Source organism: Aristolochia californica, unplaced genomic scaffold, assembly GCF_029961685.1.
Source record: "Aristolochia californica isolate CCGP_79_NKW_82.1479 unplaced genomic scaffold, dmAriCali1.0.hap1 SCAF_4, whole genome shotgun sequence".
In the NCBI taxonomy this organism is placed as follows: Eukaryota; Viridiplantae; Streptophyta; class Magnoliopsida; order Piperales; family Aristolochiaceae; genus Aristolochia; species Aristolochia californica.
Window position 1 is genome coordinate 5,101,735 of NW_027182103.1, and position 16,026 is coordinate 5,117,760.

Consider the following 16,026-nt stretch of genomic DNA (forward strand, 5'->3'; position numbering starts at 1 on the left):
CGAACTGCATTCATGACGGGTTAAACAAATCAAAATCATACTTTTTTTTTTTTCCTTTTTCCTCCTGCTCTTCTACCCGAACGATTCGAACCCTTAAAAAACATAAAACAAACTGTATGTGCAAAAACGTGTTTCGCCGCCCCTAACCGCGGCCTTGTGAGGGGCAAATTAGCAGGCAGCACAGGAACAAAGGGCAAAAAAAAAAAAAGGGGTGCAACACGAGGACTTCCCAGGAGGTCACCCATCCTAGTACTACTCTCGCCCAAGCGCGCTTAACTTCGGAGTTCTGATGGGATCCGGTGCATTAGTGCTGGTATGATCGCACCCGTTTCTGTTACCCTCTCCATCCTACCAATCCCTTCCCCGGCTTCACTCTCCCCCACGTTCTTTTCCACATTCCTACATCAAATAAAATAGAAAATTAAAATCCAACTCACGCAAAAATCGAGATATATAAAAAATTTTGACAATGAGCGCCATTAAACAATAAAACTGAACCGAACTGCATTCATGACGGGTTAAACAAATCAAAATCATACTTTTTTTTTTTTTCCTTTTTCCTCCTGCTCTTCTACCCGAACGATTCGAACCCTTAAAAAACATAAAACAAACTGTATGTGCAAAAACGTGTTTCGCCGCCCCTAACCGCGGCCTTGTGAGGGGCAAATTAGCAGGCAGCACAGGAACAAAGGGCAAAAAAAAAAAAAGGGGTGCAACACGAGGACTTCCCAGGAGGTCACCCATCCTAGTACTACTCTCGCCCAAGCGCGCTTAACTTCGGAGTTCTGATGGGATCCGGTGCATTAGTGCTGGTATGATCGCACCCGTTTCTGTTACCCTCTCCATCCTACCAATCCCTTCCCCGGCTTCACTCTCCCCCACGTTCTTTTCCACATTCCTACATCAAATAAAATAGAAAATTAAAATCCAACTCACGCAAAAATCGAGATATATAAAAAATTTTGACAATGAGCGCCATTAAACAATAAACTGAACCGAACTGCATTCATGACGGGTTAAACAAATCAAAATCATACTTTTTTTTTTTTTCCTTTTTCCTCCTGCTCTTCTACCCGAACGATTCGAACCCTTAAAAAACATAAAACAAACTGTATGTGCAAAAACGTGTTTCGCCGCCCCTAACCGCGGCCTTGTGAGGGGCAAATTAGCAGGCAGCACAGGAACAAAGGGCAAAAAAAAAAAAAGGGGTGCAACACGAGGACTTCCCAGGAGGTCACCCATCCTAGTACTACTCTCGCCCAAGCGCGCTTAACTTCGGAGTTCTGATGGGATCCGGTGCATTAGTGCTGGTATGATCGCACCCGTTTCTGTTACCCTCTCCATCCTACCAATCCCTTCCCCGGCTTCACTCTCCCCCACGTTCTTTTCCACATTCCTACATCAAATAAAATAGAAAATTAAAATCCAACTCACGCAAAAATCGAGATATATAAAAAATTTTGACAATGAGCGCCATTAAACAATAAAACTGAACCGAACTGCATTCATGACGGGTTAAACAAATCAAAATCATACTTTTTTTTTTTTTCCTTTTTCCTCCTGCTCTTCTACCCGAACGATTCGAACCCTTAAAAAACATAAAACAAACTGTATGTGCAAAAACGTGTTTCGCCGCCCCTAACCGCGGCCTTGTGAGGGGCAAATTAGCAGGCAGCACAGGAACAAAGGGCAAAAAAAAAAAAAGGGGTGCAACACGAGGACTTCCCAGGAGGTCACCCATCCTAGTACTACTCTCGCCCAAGCGCGCTTAACTTCGGAGTTCTGATGGGATCCGGTGCATTAGTGCTGGTATGATCGCACCCGTTTCTGTTACCCTCTCCATCCTACCAATCCTTCCCCGGCTTCACTCTCCCCCACGTTCTTTTCCACATTCCTACATCAAATAAAATAGAAAATTAAAATCCAACTCACGCAAAAATCGAGATATATAAAAAATTTTGACAATGAGCGCCATTAAACAATAAAACTGAACCGAACTGCATTCATGACGGGTTAAACAAATCAAAATCATACTTTTTTTTTTTTTCCTTTTTCCTCCTGCTCTTCTACCCGAACGATTCGAACCCTTAAAAAACATAAAACAAACTGTATGTGCAAAAACGTGTTTCGCCGCCCCTAACCGCGGCCTTGTGAGGGGCAAATTAGCAGGCAGCACAGGAACAAAGGGCAAAAAAAAAAAAAGGGGTGCAACACGAGGACTTCCCAGGAGGTCACCCATCCTAGTACTACTCTCGCCCAAGCGCGCTTAACTTCGGAGTTCTGATGGGATCCGGTGCATTAGTGCTGGTATGATCGCACCCGTTTCTGTTACCCTCTCCATCCTACCAATCCCTTCCCCGGCTTCACTCTCCCCCACGTTCTTTTCCACATTCCTACATCAAATAAAATAGAAAATTAAAATCCAACTCACGCAAAAATCGAGATATATAAAAAATTTTGACAATGAGCGCCATTAAACAATAAAACTGAACCGAACTGCATTCATGACGGGTTAAACAAATCAAAATCATACTTTTTTTTTTTTTCCTTTTTCCTCCTGCTCTTCTACCCGAACGATTCGAACCCTTAAAAAACATAAAACAAACTGTATGTGCAAAAACGTGTTTCGCCGCCCCTAACCGCGGCCTTGTGAGGGGCAAATTAGCAGGCAGCACAGGAACAAAGGGCAAAAAAAAAAAAAGGGGTGCAACACGAGGACTTCCCAGGAGGTCACCCATCCTAGTACTACTCTCGCCCAAGCGCGCTTAACTTCGGAGTTCTGATGGGATCCGGTGCATTAGTGCTGGTATGATCGCACCCGTTTCTGTTACCCTCTCCATCCTACCAATCCCTTCCCCGGCTTCACTCTCCCCCACGTTCTTTTCCACATTCCTACATCAAATAAAATAGAAAATTAAAATCCAACTCACGCAAAAATCGAGATATATAAAAAATTTTGACAATGAGCGCCATTAAACAATAAAACTGAACCGAACTGCATTCATGACGGGTTAAACAAATCAAAATCATACTTTTTTTTTTTTTCCTTTTTCCTCCTGCTCTTCTACCCGAACGATTCGAACCCTTAAAAAACATAAAACAAACTGTATGTGCAAAAACGTGTTTCGCCGCCCCTAACCGCGGCCTTGTGAGGGGCAAATTAGCAGGCAGCACAGGAACAAAGGGCAAAAAAAAAAAAAGGGGTGCAACACGAGGACTTCCCAGGAGGTCACCCATCCTAGTACTACTCTCGCCCAAGCGCGCTTAACTTCGGAGTTCTGATGGGATCCGGTGCATTAGTGCTGGTATGATCGCACCCGTTTCTGTTACCCTCTCCATCCTACCAATCCCTTCCCCGGCTTCACTCTCCCCCACGTTCTTTTCCACATTCCTACATCAAATAAAATAGAAAATTAAAATCCAACTCACGCAAAAATCGAGATATATAAAAAATTTTGACAATGAGCGCCATTAAACAATAAAACTGAACCGAACTGCATTCATGACGGGTTAAACAAATCAAAATCATACTTTTTTTTTTTTTCCTTTTTCCTCCTGCTCTTCTACCCGAACGATTCGAACCCTTAAAAAACATAAAACAAACTGTATGTGCAAAAACGTGTTTCGCCGCCCCTAACCGCGGCCTTGTGAGGGGCAAATTAGCAGGCAGCACAGGAACAAAGGGCAAAAAAAAAAAAAGGGGTGCAACACGAGGACTTCCCAGGAGGTCACCCATCCTAGTACTACTCTCGCCCAAGCGCGCTTAACTTCGGAGTTCTGATGGGATCCGGTGCATTAGTGCTGGTATGATCGCACCCGTTTCTGTTACCCTCTCCATCCTACCAATCCCTTCCCCGGCTTCACTCTCCCCCACGTTCTTTTCCACATTCCTACATCAAATAAAATAGAAAATTAAAATCCAACTCACGCAAAAATCGAGATATATAAAAAATTTTGACAATGAGCGCCATTAAACAATAAAACTGAACCGAACTGCATTCATGACGGGTTAAACAAATCAAAATCATACTTTTTTTTTTTTTCCTTTTTCCTCCTGCTCTTCTACCCGAACGATTCGAACCCTTAAAAAACATAAAACAAACTGTATGTGCAAAAACGTGTTTCGCCGCCCCTAACCGCGGCCTTGTGAGGGGCAAATTAGCAGGCAGCACAGGAACAAAGGGCAAAAAAAAAAAAAGGGGTGCAACACGAGGACTTCCCAGGAGGTCACCCATCCTAGTACTACTCTCGCCCAAGCGCGCTTAACTTCGGAGTTCTGATGGGATCCGGTGCATTAGTGCTGGTATGATCGCACCCGTTTCTGTTACCCTCTCCATCCTACCAATCCCTTCCCCGGCTTCACTCTCCCCCACGTTCTTTTCCACATTCCTACATCAAATAAAATAGAAAATTAAAATCCAACTCACGCAAAAATCGAGATATATAAAAAATTTTGACAATGAGCGCCATTAAACAATAAAACTGAACCGAACTGCATTCATGACGGGTTAAACAAATCAAAATCATACTTTTTTTTTTTTTCCTTTTTCCTCCTGCTCTTCTACCCGAACGATTCGAACCCTTAAAAAACATAAAACAAACTGTATGTGCAAAAACGTGTTTCGCCGCCCCTAACCGCGGCCTTGTGAGGGGCAAATTAGCAGGCAGCACAGGAACAAAGGGCAAAAAAAAAAAAAGGGGTGCAACACGAGGACTTCCCAGGAGGTCACCCATCCTAGTACTACTCTCGCCCAAGCGCGCTTAACTTCGGAGTTCTGATGGGATCCGGTGCATTAGTGCTGGTATGATCGCACCCGTTTCTGTTACCCTCTCCATCCTACCAATCCCTTCCCCGGCTTCACTCTCCCCCACGTTCTTTTCCACATTCCTACATCAAATAAAATAGAAAATTAAAATCCAACTCACGCAAAAATCGAGATATATAAAAAATTTTGACAATGAGCGCCATTAAACAATAAAACTGAACCGAACTGCATTCATGACGGGTTAAACAAATCAAAATCATACTTTTTTTTTTTTTCCTTTTTCCTCCTGCTCTTCTACCCGAACGATTCGAACCCTTAAAAAACATAAAACAAACTGTATGTGCAAAAACGTGTTTCGCCGCCCCTAACCGCGGCCTTGTGAGGGGCAAATTAGCAGGCAGCACAGGAACAAAGGGCAAAAAAAAAAAAAGGGGTGCAACACGAGGACTTCCCAGGAGGTCACCCATCCTAGTACTACTCTCGCCCAAGCGCGCTTAACTTCGGAGTTCTGATGGGATCCGGTGCATTAGTGCTGGTATGATCGCACCCGTTTCTGTTACCCTCTCCATCCTACCAATCCCTTCCCCGGCTTCACTCTCCCCCACGTTCTTTTCCACATTCCTACATCAAATAAAATAGAAAATTAAAATCCAACTCACGCAAAAATCGAGATATATAAAAAATTTTGACAATGAGCGCCATTAAACAATAAAACTGAACCGAACTGCATTCATGACGGGTTAAACAAATCAAAATCATACTTTTTTTTTTTTTCCTTTTTCCTCCTGCTCTTCTACCCGAACGATTCGAACCCTTAAAAAACATAAAACAAACTGTATGTGCAAAAACGTGTTTCGCCGCCCCTAACCGCGGCCTTGTGAGGGGCAAATTAGCAGGCAGCACAGGAACAAAGGGCAAAAAAAAAAAAAGGGGTGCAACACGAGGACTTCCCAGGAGGTCACCCATCCTAGTACTACTCTCGCCCAAGCGCGCTTAACTTCGGAGTTCTGATGGGATCCGGTGCATTAGTGCTGGTATGATCGCACCCGTTTCTGTTACCCTCTCCATCCTACCAATCCCTTCCCCGGCTTCACTCTCCCCCACGTTCTTTTCCACATTCCTACATCAAATAAAATAGAAAATTAAAATCCAACTCACGCAAAAATCGAGATATATAAAAAATTTTGACAATGAGCGCCATTAAACAATAAAACTGAACCGAACTGCATTCATGACGGGTTAAACAAATCAAAATCATACTTTTTTTTTTTTTCCTTTTTCCTCCTGCTCTTCTACCCGAACGATTCGAACCCTTAAAAAACATAAAACAAACTGTATGTGCAAAAACGTGTTTCGCCGCCCCTAACCGCGGCCTTGTGAGGGGCAAATTAGCAGGCAGCACAGGAACAAAGGGCAAAAAAAAAAAAAGGGGTGCAACACGAGGACTTCCCAGGAGGTCACCCATCCTAGTACTACTCTCGCCCAAGCGCGCTTAACTTCGGAGTTCTGATGGGATCCGGTGCATTAGTGCTGGTATGATCGCACCCGTTTCTGTTACCCTCTCCATCCTACCAATCCCTTCCCCGGCTTCACTCTCCCCCACGTTCTTTTCCACATTCCTACATCAAATAAAATAGAAAATTAAAATCCAACTCACGCAAAAATCGAGATATATAAAAAATTTTGACAATGAGCGCCATTAAACAATAAAACTGAACCGAACTGCATTCATGACGGGTTAAACAAATCAAAATCATACTTTTTTTTTTTTTCCTTTTTCCTCCTGCTCTTCTACCCGAACGATTCGAACCCTTAAAAAACATAAAACAAACTGTATGTGCAAAAACGTGTTTCGCCGCCCCTAACCGCGGCCTTGTGAGGGGCAAATTAGCAGGCAGCACAGGAACAAAGGGCAAAAAAAAAAAAAGGGGTGCAACACGAGGACTTCCCAGGAGGTCACCCATCCTAGTACTACTCTCGCCCAAGCGCGCTTAACTTCGGAGTTCTGATGGGATCCGGTGCATTAGTGCTGGTATGATCGCACCCGTTTCTGTTACCCTCTCCATCCTACCAATCCCTTCCCCGGCTTCACTCTCCCCCACGTTCTTTTCCACATTCCTACATCAAATAAAATAGAAAATTAAAATCCAACTCACGCAAAAATCGAGATATATAAAAAATTTTGACAATGAGCGCCATTAAACAATAAAACTGAACCGAACTGCATTCATGACGGGTTAAACAAATCAAAATCATACTTTTTTTTTTTTTCCTTTTTCCTCCTGCTCTTCTACCCGAACGATTCGAACCCTTAAAAAACATAAAACAAACTGTATGTGCAAAAACGTGTTTCGCCGCCCCTAACCGCGGCCTTGTGAGGGGCAAATTAGCAGGCAGCACAGGAACAAAGGGCAAAAAAAAAAAAAGGGGTGCAACACGAGGACTTCCCAGGAGGTCACCCATCCTAGTACTACTCTCGCCCAAGCGCGCTTAACTTCGGAGTTCTGATGGGATCCGGTGCATTAGTGCTGGTATGATCGCACCCGTTTCTGTTACCCTCTCCATCCTACCAATCCCTTCCCCGGCTTCACTCTCCCCCACGTTCTTTTCCACATTCCTACATCAAATAAAATAGAAAATTAAAATCCAACTCACGCAAAAATCGAGATATATAAAAAATTTTGACAATGAGCGCCATTAAACAATAAAACTGAACCGAACTGCATTCATGACGGGTTAAACAAATCAAAATCATACTTTTTTTTTTTTTCCTTTTTCCTCCTGCTCTTCTACCCGAACGATTCGAACCCTTAAAAAACATAAAACAAACTGTATGTGCAAAAACGTGTTTCGCCGCCCCTAACCGCGGCCTTGTGAGGGGCAAATTAGCAGGCAGCACAGGAACAAAGGGCAAAAAAAAAAAAAGGGGTGCAACACGAGGACTTCCCAGGAGGTCACCCATCCTAGTACTACTCTCGCCCAAGCGCGCTTAACTTCGGAGTTCTGATGGGATCCGGTGCATTAGTGCTGGTATGATCGCACCCGTTTCTGTTACCCTCTCCATCCTACCAATCCCTTCCCCGGCTTCACTCTCCCCCACGTTCTTTTCCACATTCCTACATCAAATAAAATAGAAAATTAAAATCCAACTCACGCAAAAATCGAGATATATAAAAAATTTTGACAATGAGCGCCATTAAACAATAAAACTGAACCGAACTGCATTCATGACGGGTTAAACAAATCAAAATCATACTTTTTTTTTTTTTCCTTTTTCCTCCTGCTCTTCTACCCGAACGATTCGAACCCTTAAAAAACATAAAACAAACTGTATGTGCAAAAACGTGTTTCGCCGCCCCTAACCGCGGCCTTGTGAGGGGCAAATTAGCAGGCAGCACAGGAACAAAGGGCAAAAAAAAAAAAAGGGGTGCAACACGAGGACTTCCCAGGAGGTCACCCATCCTAGTACTACTCTCGCCCAAGCGCGCTTAACTTCGGAGTTCTGATGGGATCCGGTGCATTAGTGCTGGTATGATCGCACCCGTTTCTGTTACCCTCTCCATCCTACCAATCCCTTCCCCGGCTTCACTCTCCCCCACGTTCTTTTCCACATTCCTACATCAAATAAAATAGAAAATTAAAATCCAACTCACGCAAAAATCGAGATATATAAAAAATTTTGACAATGAGCGCCATTAAACAATAAAACTGAACCGAACTGCATTCATGACGGGTTAAACAAATCAAAATCATACTTTTTTTTTTTTTCCTTTTTCCTCCTGCTCTTCTACCCGAACGATTCGAACCCTTAAAAAACATAAAACAAACTGTATGTGCAAAAACGTGTTTCGCCGCCCCTAACCGCGGCCTTGTGAGGGGCAAATTAGCAGGCAGCACAGGAACAAAGGGCAAAAAAAAAAAAAGGGGTGCAACACGAGGACTTCCCAGGAGGTCACCCATCCTAGTACTACTCTCGCCCAAGCGCGCTTAACTTCGGAGTTCTGATGGGATCCGGTGCATTAGTGCTGGTATGATCGCACCCGTTTCTGTTACCCTCTCCATCCTACCAATCCCTTCCCCGGCTTCACTCTCCCCCACGTTCTTTTCCACATTCCTACATCAAATAAAATAGAAAATTAAAATCCAACTCACGCAAAAATCGAGATATATAAAAAATTTTGACAATGAGCGCCATTAAACAATAAAACTGAACCGAACTGCATTCATGACGGGTTAAACAAATCAAAATCATACTTTTTTTTTTTTTCCTTTTTCCTCCTGCTCTTCTACCCGAACGATTCGAACCCTTAAAAAACATAAAACAAACTGTATGTGCAAAAACGTGTTTCGCCGCCCCTAACCGCGGCCTTGTGAGGGGCAAATTAGCAGGCAGCACAGGAACAAAGGGCAAAAAAAAAAAAAGGGGTGCAACACGAGGACTTCCCAGGAGGTCACCCATCCTAGTACTACTCTCGCCCAAGCGCGCTTAACTTCGGAGTTCTGATGGGATCCGGTGCATTAGTGCTGGTATGATCGCACCCGTTTCTGTTACCCTCTCCATCCTACCAATCCCTTCCCCGGCTTCACTCTCCCCCACGTTCTTTTCCACATTCCTACATCAAATAAAATAGAAAATTAAAATCCAACTCACGCAAAAATCGAGATATATAAAAAATTTTGACAATGAGCGCCATTAAACAATAAAACTGAACCGAACTGCATTCATGACGGGTTAAACAAATCAAAATCATACTTTTTTTTTTTTTCCTTTTTCCTCCTGCTCTTCTACCCGAACGATTCGAACCCTTAAAAAACATAAAACAAACTGTATGTGCAAAAACGTGTTTCGCCGCCCCTAACCGCGGCCTTGTGAGGGGCAAATTAGCAGGCAGCACAGGAACAAAGGGCAAAAAAAAAAAAAGGGGTGCAACACGAGGACTTCCCAGGAGGTCACCCATCCTAGTACTACTCTCGCCCAAGCGCGCTTAACTTCGGAGTTCTGATGGGATCCGGTGCATTAGTGCTGGTATGATCGCACCCGTTTCTGTTACCCTCTCCATCCTACCAATCCCTTCCCCGGCTTCACTCTCCCCCACGTTCTTTTCCACATTCCTACATCAAATAAAATAGAAAATTAAAATCCAACTCACGCAAAAATCGAGATATATAAAAAATTTTGACAATGAGCGCCATTAAACAATAAAACTGAACCGAACTGCATTCATGACGGGTTAAACAAATCAAAATCATACTTTTTTTTTTTTTCCTTTTTCCTCCTGCTCTTCTACCCGAACGATTCGAACCCTTAAAAAACATAAAACAAACTGTATGTGCAAAAACGTGTTTCGCCGCCCCTAACCGCGGCCTTGTGAGGGGCAAATTAGCAGGCAGCACAGGAACAAAGGGCAAAAAAAAAAAAAGGGGTGCAACACGAGGACTTCCCAGGAGGTCACCCATCCTAGTACTACTCTCGCCCAAGCGCGCTTAACTTCGGAGTTCTGATGGGATCCGGTGCATTAGTGCTGGTATGATCGCACCCGTTTCTGTTACCCTCTCCATCCTACCAATCCCTTCCCCGGCTTCACTCTCCCCCACGTTCTTTTCCACATTCCTACATCAAATAAAATAGAAAATTAAAATCCAACTCACGCAAAAATCGAGATATATAAAAAATTTTGACAATGAGCGCCATTAAACAATAAAACTGAACCGAACTGCATTCATGACGGGTTAAACAAATCAAAATCATACTTTTTTTTTTTTTCCTTTTTCCTCCTGCTCTTCTACCCGAACGATTCGAACCCTTAAAAAACATAAAACAAACTGTATGTGCAAAAACGTGTTTCGCCGCCCCTAACCGCGGCCTTGTGAGGGGCAAATTAGCAGGCAGCACAGGAACAAAGGGCAAAAAAAAAAAAAGGGGTGCAACACGAGGACTTCCCAGGAGGTCACCCATCCTAGTACTACTCTCGCCCAAGCGCGCTTAACTTCGGAGTTCTGATGGGATCCGGTGCATTAGTGCTGGTATGATCGCACCCGTTTCTGTTACCCTCTCCATCCTACCAATCCCTTCCCCGGCTTCACTCTCCCCCACGTTCTTTTCCACATTCCTACATCAAATAAAATAGAAAATTAAAATCCAACTCACGCAAAAATCGAGATATATAAAAAATTTTGACAATGAGCGCCATTAAACAATAAAACTGAACCGAACTGCATTCATGACGGGTTAAACAAATCAAAATCATACTTTTTTTTTTTTTCCTTTTTCCTCCTGCTCTTCTACCCGAACGATTCGAACCCTTAAAAAACATAAAACAAACTGTATGTGCAAAAACGTGTTTCGCCGCCCCTAACCGCGGCCTTGTGAGGGGCAAATTAGCAGGCAGCACAGGAACAAAGGGCAAAAAAAAAAAAAGGGGTGCAACACGAGGACTTCCCAGGAGGTCACCCATCCTAGTACTACTCTCGCCCAAGCGCGCTTAACTTCGGAGTTCTGATGGGATCCGGTGCATTAGTGCTGGTATGATCGCACCCGTTTCTGTTACCCTCTCCATCCTACCAATCCCTTCCCCGGCTTCACTCTCCCCCACGTTCTTTTCCACATTCCTACATCAAATAAAATAGAAAATTAAAATCCAACTCACGCAAAAATCGAGATATATAAAAAATTTTGACAATGAGCGCCATTAAACAATAAAACTGAACCGAACTGCATTCATGACGGGTTAAACAAATCAAAATCATACTTTTTTTTTTTTTCCTTTTTCCTCCTGCTCTTCTACCCGAACGATTCGAACCCTTAAAAAACATAAAACAAACTGTATGTGCAAAAACGTGTTTCGCCGCCCCTAACCGCGGCCTTGTGAGGGGCAAATTAGCAGGCAGCACAGGAACAAAGGGCAAAAAAAAAAAAAGGGGTGCAACACGAGGACTTCCCAGGAGGTCACCCATCCTAGTACTACTCTCGCCCAAGCGCGCTTAACTTCGGAGTTCTGATGGGATCCGGTGCATTAGTGCTGGTATGATCGCACCCGTTTCTGTTACCCTCTCCATCCTACCAATCCCTTCCCCGGCTTCACTCTCCCCCACGTTCTTTTCCACATTCCTACATCAAATAAAATAGAAAATTAAAATCCAACTCACGCAAAAATCGAGATATATAAAAAATTTTGACAATGAGCGCCATTAAACAATAAAACTGAACCGAACTGCATTCATGACGGGTTAAACAAATCAAAATCATACTTTTTTTTTTTTTCCTTTTTCCTCCTGCTCTTCTACCCGAACGATTCGAACCCTTAAAAAACATAAAACAAACTGTATGTGCAAAAACGTGTTTCGCCGCCCCTAACCGCGGCCTTGTGAGGGGCAAATTAGCAGGCAGCACAGGAACAAAGGGCAAAAAAAAAAAAAGGGGTGCAACACGAGGACTTCCCAGGAGGTCACCCATCCTAGTACTACTCTCGCCCAAGCGCGCTTAACTTCGGAGTTCTGATGGGATCCGGTGCATTAGTGCTGGTATGATCGCACCCGTTTCTGTTACCCTCTCCATCCTACCAATCCCTTCCCCGGCTTCACTCTCCCCCACGTTCTTTTCCACATTCCTACATCAAATAAAATAGAAAATTAAAATCCAACTCACGCAAAAATCGAGATATATAAAAAATTTTGACAATGAGCGCCATTAAACAATAAAACTGAACCGAACTGCATTCATGACGGGTTAAACAAATCAAAATCATACTTTTTTTTTTTTTCCTTTTTCCTCCTGCTCTTCTACCCGAACGATTCGAACCCTTAAAAAACATAAAACAAACTGTATGTGCAAAAACGTGTTTCGCCGCCCCTAACCGCGGCCTTGTGAGGGGCAAATTAGCAGGCAGCACAGGAACAAAGGGCAAAAAAAAAAAAAGGGGTGCAACACGAGGACTTCCCAGGAGGTCACCCATCCTAGTACTACTCTCGCCCAAGCGCGCTTAACTTCGGAGTTCTGATGGGATCCGGTGCATTAGTGCTGGTATGATCGCACCCGTTTCTGTTACCCTCTCCATCCTACCAATCCCTTCCCCGGCTTCACTCTCCCCCACGTTCTTTTCCACATTCCTACATCAAATAAAATAGAAAATTAAAATCCAACTCACGCAAAAATCGAGATATATAAAAAATTTTGACAATGAGCGCCATTAAACAATAAAACTGAACCGAACTGCATTCATGACGGGTTAAACAAATCAAAATCATACTTTTTTTTTTTTTCCTTTTTCCTCCTGCTCTTCTACCCGAACGATTCGAACCCTTAAAAAACATAAAACAAACTGTATGTGCAAAAACGTGTTTCGCCGCCCCTAACCGCGGCCTTGTGAGGGGCAAATTAGCAGGCAGCACAGGAACAAAGGGCAAAAAAAAAAAAAGGGGTGCAACACGAGGACTTCCCAGGAGGTCACCCATCCTAGTACTACTCTCGCCCAAGCGCGCTTAACTTCGGAGTTCTGATGGGATCCGGTGCATTAGTGCTGGTATGATCGCACCCGTTTCTGTTACCCTCTCCATCCTACCAATCCCTTCCCCGGCTTCACTCTCCCCCACGTTCTTTTCCACATTCCTACATCAAATAAAATAGAAAATTAAAATCCAACTCACGCAAAAATCGAGATATATAAAAAATTTTGACAATGAGCGCCATTAAACAATAAAACTGAACCGAACTGCATTCATGACGGGTTAAACAAATCAAAATCATACTTTTTTTTTTTTTCCTTTTTCCTCCTGCTCTTCTACCCGAACGATTCGAACCCTTAAAAAACATAAAACAAACTGTATGTGCAAAAACGTGTTTCGCCGCCCCTAACCGCGGCCTTGTGAGGGGCAAATTAGCAGGCAGCACAGGAACAAAGGGCAAAAAAAAAAAAAGGGGTGCAACACGAGGACTTCCCAGGAGGTCACCCATCCTAGTACTACTCTCGCCCAAGCGCGCTTAACTTCGGAGTTCTGATGGGATCCGGTGCATTAGTGCTGGTATGATCGCACCCGTTTCTGTTACCCTCTCCATCCTACCAATCCCTTCCCCGGCTTCACTCTCCCCCACGTTCTTTTCCACATTCCTACATCAAATAAAATAGAAAATTAAAATCCAACTCACGCAAAAATCGAGATATATAAAAAATTTTGACAATGAGCGCCATTAAACAATAAAACTGAACCGAACTGCATTCATGACGGGTTAAACAAATCAAAATCATACTTTTTTTTTTTTTCCTTTTTCCTCCTGCTCTTCTACCCGAACGATTCGAACCCTTAAAAAACATAAAACAAACTGTATGTGCAAAAACGTGTTTCGCCGCCCCTAACCGCGGCCTTGTGAGGGGCAAATTAGCAGGCAGCACAGGAACAAAGGGCAAAAAAAAAAAAAGGGGTGCAACACGAGGACTTCCCAGGAGGTCACCCATCCTAGTACTACTCTCGCCCAAGCGCGCTTAACTTCGGAGTTCTGATGGGATCCGGTGCATTAGTGCTGGTATGATCGCACCCGTTTCTGTTACCCTCTCCATCCTACCAATCCCTTCCCCGGCTTCACTCTCCCCCACGTTCTTTTCCACATTCCTACATCAAATAAAATAGAAAATTAAAATCCAACTCACGCAAAAATCGAGATATATAAAAAATTTTGACAATGAGCGCCATTAAACAATAAAACTGAACCGAACTGCATTCATGACGGGTTAAACAAATCAAAATCATACTTTTTTTTTTTTTCCTTTTTCCTCCTGCTCTTCTACCCGAACGATTCGAACCCTTAAAAAACATAAAACAAACTGTATGTGCAAAAACGTGTTTCGCCGCCCCTAACCGCGGCCTTGTGAGGGGCAAATTAGCAGGCAGCACAGGAACAAAGGGCAAAAAAAAAAAAAGGGGTGCAACACGAGGACTTCCCAGGAGGTCACCCATCCTAGTACTACTCTCGCCCAAGCGCGCTTAACTTCGGAGTTCTGATGGGATCCGGTGCATTAGTGCTGGTATGATCGCACCCGTTTCTGTTACCCTCTCCATCCTACCAATCCCTTCCCCGGCTTCACTCTCCCCCACGTTCTTTTCCACATTCCTACATCAAATAAAATAGAAAATTAAAATCCAACTCACGCAAAAATCGAGATATATAAAAAATTTTGACAATGAGCGCCATTAAACAATAAAACTGAACCGAACTGCATTCATGACGGGTTAAACAAATCAAAATCATACTTTTTTTTTTTTTCCTTTTTCCTCCTGCTCTTCTACCCGAACGATTCGAACCCTTAAAAAACATAAAACAAACTGTATGTGCAAAAACGTGTTTCGCCGCCCCTAACCGCGGCCTTGTGAGGGGCAAATTAGCAGGCAGCACAGGAACAAAGGGCAAAAAAAAAAAAAGGGGTGCAACACGAGGACTTCCCAGGAGGTCACCCATCCTAGTACTACTCTCGCCCAAGCGCGCTTAACTTCGGAGTTCTGATGGGATCCGGTGCATTAGTGCTGGTATGATCGCACCCGTTTCTGTTACCCTCTCCATCCTACCAATCCCTTCCCCGGCTTCACTCTCCCCCACGTTCTTTTCCACATTCCTACATCAAATAAAATAGAAAATTAAAATCCAACTCACGCAAAAATCGAGATATATAAAAAATTTTGACAATGAGCGCCATTAAACAATAAAACTGAACCGAACTGCATTCATGACGGGTTAAACAAATCAAAATCATACTTTTTTTTTTTTTCCTTTTTCCTCCTGCTCTTCTACCCGAACGATTCGAACCCTTAAAAAACATAAAACAAACTGTATGTGCAAAAACGTGTTTCGCCGCCCCTAACCGCGGCCTTGTGAGGGGCAAATTAGCAGGCAGCACAGGAACAAAGGGCAAAAAAAAAAAAAGGGGTGCAACACGAGGACTTCCCAGGAGGTCACCCATCCTAGTACTACTCTCGCCCAAGCGCGCTTAACTTCGGAGTTCTGATGGGATCCGGTGCATTAGTGCTGGTATGATCGCACCCGTTTCTGTTACCCTCTCCATCCTACCAATCCCTTCCCCGGCTTCACTCTCCCCCACGTTCTTTTCCACATTCCTACATCAAATAAAATAGAAAATTAAAATCCAACTCACGCAAAAATCGAGATATATAAAAAATTTTGACAATGAGCGCCATTAAACAATAAAACTGAACCGAACTGCATTCATGACGGGTTAAACAAATCAAAATCATACTTTTTTTTTTTTTCCTTTTT

General features: G+C 43.4%; 32 non-coding genes across 32 annotated transcripts; all 32 read right to left on the minus strand.

Annotated features, from left to right (window-relative positions):
- Positions 1-208: 208 nt before the first annotated feature.
- LOC137964172 (5S ribosomal RNA) lies at positions 209-327 on the minus strand. Its single transcript, XR_011115393.1, has one exon. It is a non-coding gene; the product is annotated as a 5S ribosomal RNA (ribosomal RNA).
- Positions 328-707: 380 nt separating this feature from the next.
- LOC137964173 (5S ribosomal RNA) lies at positions 708-826 on the minus strand. Its single transcript, XR_011115394.1, has one exon. It is a non-coding gene; the product is annotated as a 5S ribosomal RNA (ribosomal RNA).
- Positions 827-1,205: 379 nt separating this feature from the next.
- Positions 1,206-1,324, minus strand: LOC137964174 (5S ribosomal RNA). The gene has a single exon (XR_011115395.1). It is a non-coding gene; the product is annotated as a 5S ribosomal RNA (ribosomal RNA).
- A 380-nt stretch (positions 1,325-1,704) lies between these two features.
- Positions 1,705-1,823, minus strand: LOC137964175 (5S ribosomal RNA). The gene has a single exon (XR_011115396.1). It is a non-coding gene; the product is annotated as a 5S ribosomal RNA (ribosomal RNA).
- Positions 1,824-2,202: 379 nt separating this feature from the next.
- Positions 2,203-2,321, minus strand: LOC137964176 (5S ribosomal RNA). Its single transcript, XR_011115397.1, has one exon. It is a non-coding gene; the product is annotated as a 5S ribosomal RNA (ribosomal RNA).
- Positions 2,322-2,701: 380 nt separating this feature from the next.
- LOC137964178 (5S ribosomal RNA) lies at positions 2,702-2,820 on the minus strand. Its single transcript, XR_011115399.1, has one exon. It is a non-coding gene; the product is annotated as a 5S ribosomal RNA (ribosomal RNA).
- Positions 2,821-3,200: 380 nt separating this feature from the next.
- Positions 3,201-3,319, minus strand: LOC137964179 (5S ribosomal RNA). Its single transcript, XR_011115400.1, has one exon. It is a non-coding gene; the product is annotated as a 5S ribosomal RNA (ribosomal RNA).
- Positions 3,320-3,699: 380 nt separating this feature from the next.
- Positions 3,700-3,818, minus strand: LOC137964180 (5S ribosomal RNA). The gene has a single exon (XR_011115401.1). It is a non-coding gene; the product is annotated as a 5S ribosomal RNA (ribosomal RNA).
- A 380-nt stretch (positions 3,819-4,198) lies between these two features.
- On the minus strand, positions 4,199-4,317 carry LOC137964181 (5S ribosomal RNA). Its single transcript, XR_011115402.1, has one exon. It is a non-coding gene; the product is annotated as a 5S ribosomal RNA (ribosomal RNA).
- A 380-nt stretch (positions 4,318-4,697) lies between these two features.
- On the minus strand, positions 4,698-4,816 carry LOC137964182 (5S ribosomal RNA). Its single transcript, XR_011115403.1, has one exon. It is a non-coding gene; the product is annotated as a 5S ribosomal RNA (ribosomal RNA).
- Positions 4,817-5,196: 380 nt separating this feature from the next.
- Positions 5,197-5,315, minus strand: LOC137964183 (5S ribosomal RNA). The gene has a single exon (XR_011115404.1). It is a non-coding gene; the product is annotated as a 5S ribosomal RNA (ribosomal RNA).
- Positions 5,316-5,695: 380 nt separating this feature from the next.
- LOC137964184 (5S ribosomal RNA) lies at positions 5,696-5,814 on the minus strand. Its single transcript, XR_011115405.1, has one exon. It is a non-coding gene; the product is annotated as a 5S ribosomal RNA (ribosomal RNA).
- Positions 5,815-6,194: 380 nt separating this feature from the next.
- Positions 6,195-6,313, minus strand: LOC137964185 (5S ribosomal RNA). Its single transcript, XR_011115406.1, has one exon. It is a non-coding gene; the product is annotated as a 5S ribosomal RNA (ribosomal RNA).
- Positions 6,314-6,693: 380 nt separating this feature from the next.
- LOC137964186 (5S ribosomal RNA) lies at positions 6,694-6,812 on the minus strand. Its single transcript, XR_011115407.1, has one exon. It is a non-coding gene; the product is annotated as a 5S ribosomal RNA (ribosomal RNA).
- Positions 6,813-7,192: 380 nt separating this feature from the next.
- LOC137964187 (5S ribosomal RNA) lies at positions 7,193-7,311 on the minus strand. The gene has a single exon (XR_011115408.1). It is a non-coding gene; the product is annotated as a 5S ribosomal RNA (ribosomal RNA).
- A 380-nt stretch (positions 7,312-7,691) lies between these two features.
- Positions 7,692-7,810, minus strand: LOC137964189 (5S ribosomal RNA). The gene has a single exon (XR_011115410.1). It is a non-coding gene; the product is annotated as a 5S ribosomal RNA (ribosomal RNA).
- A 380-nt stretch (positions 7,811-8,190) lies between these two features.
- Positions 8,191-8,309, minus strand: LOC137964190 (5S ribosomal RNA). Its single transcript, XR_011115411.1, has one exon. It is a non-coding gene; the product is annotated as a 5S ribosomal RNA (ribosomal RNA).
- A 380-nt stretch (positions 8,310-8,689) lies between these two features.
- On the minus strand, positions 8,690-8,808 carry LOC137964192 (5S ribosomal RNA). Its single transcript, XR_011115412.1, has one exon. It is a non-coding gene; the product is annotated as a 5S ribosomal RNA (ribosomal RNA).
- Positions 8,809-9,188: 380 nt separating this feature from the next.
- Positions 9,189-9,307, minus strand: LOC137964193 (5S ribosomal RNA). The gene has a single exon (XR_011115413.1). It is a non-coding gene; the product is annotated as a 5S ribosomal RNA (ribosomal RNA).
- A 380-nt stretch (positions 9,308-9,687) lies between these two features.
- LOC137964194 (5S ribosomal RNA) lies at positions 9,688-9,806 on the minus strand. The gene has a single exon (XR_011115414.1). It is a non-coding gene; the product is annotated as a 5S ribosomal RNA (ribosomal RNA).
- Positions 9,807-10,186: 380 nt separating this feature from the next.
- Positions 10,187-10,305, minus strand: LOC137964195 (5S ribosomal RNA). Its single transcript, XR_011115415.1, has one exon. It is a non-coding gene; the product is annotated as a 5S ribosomal RNA (ribosomal RNA).
- A 380-nt stretch (positions 10,306-10,685) lies between these two features.
- Positions 10,686-10,804, minus strand: LOC137964196 (5S ribosomal RNA). The gene has a single exon (XR_011115416.1). It is a non-coding gene; the product is annotated as a 5S ribosomal RNA (ribosomal RNA).
- Positions 10,805-11,184: 380 nt separating this feature from the next.
- Positions 11,185-11,303, minus strand: LOC137964197 (5S ribosomal RNA). The gene has a single exon (XR_011115417.1). It is a non-coding gene; the product is annotated as a 5S ribosomal RNA (ribosomal RNA).
- Positions 11,304-11,683: 380 nt separating this feature from the next.
- LOC137964198 (5S ribosomal RNA) lies at positions 11,684-11,802 on the minus strand. The gene has a single exon (XR_011115418.1). It is a non-coding gene; the product is annotated as a 5S ribosomal RNA (ribosomal RNA).
- Positions 11,803-12,182: 380 nt separating this feature from the next.
- On the minus strand, positions 12,183-12,301 carry LOC137964199 (5S ribosomal RNA). Its single transcript, XR_011115419.1, has one exon. It is a non-coding gene; the product is annotated as a 5S ribosomal RNA (ribosomal RNA).
- A 380-nt stretch (positions 12,302-12,681) lies between these two features.
- On the minus strand, positions 12,682-12,800 carry LOC137964201 (5S ribosomal RNA). Its single transcript, XR_011115421.1, has one exon. It is a non-coding gene; the product is annotated as a 5S ribosomal RNA (ribosomal RNA).
- A 380-nt stretch (positions 12,801-13,180) lies between these two features.
- On the minus strand, positions 13,181-13,299 carry LOC137964202 (5S ribosomal RNA). The gene has a single exon (XR_011115422.1). It is a non-coding gene; the product is annotated as a 5S ribosomal RNA (ribosomal RNA).
- Positions 13,300-13,679: 380 nt separating this feature from the next.
- Positions 13,680-13,798, minus strand: LOC137964203 (5S ribosomal RNA). Its single transcript, XR_011115423.1, has one exon. It is a non-coding gene; the product is annotated as a 5S ribosomal RNA (ribosomal RNA).
- A 380-nt stretch (positions 13,799-14,178) lies between these two features.
- Positions 14,179-14,297, minus strand: LOC137964204 (5S ribosomal RNA). The gene has a single exon (XR_011115424.1). It is a non-coding gene; the product is annotated as a 5S ribosomal RNA (ribosomal RNA).
- Positions 14,298-14,677: 380 nt separating this feature from the next.
- On the minus strand, positions 14,678-14,796 carry LOC137964205 (5S ribosomal RNA). The gene has a single exon (XR_011115425.1). It is a non-coding gene; the product is annotated as a 5S ribosomal RNA (ribosomal RNA).
- Positions 14,797-15,176: 380 nt separating this feature from the next.
- LOC137964206 (5S ribosomal RNA) lies at positions 15,177-15,295 on the minus strand. Its single transcript, XR_011115426.1, has one exon. It is a non-coding gene; the product is annotated as a 5S ribosomal RNA (ribosomal RNA).
- Positions 15,296-15,675: 380 nt separating this feature from the next.
- On the minus strand, positions 15,676-15,794 carry LOC137964208 (5S ribosomal RNA). Its single transcript, XR_011115427.1, has one exon. It is a non-coding gene; the product is annotated as a 5S ribosomal RNA (ribosomal RNA).
- Between the last annotated feature and the right edge of the window lie 232 nt (positions 15,795-16,026).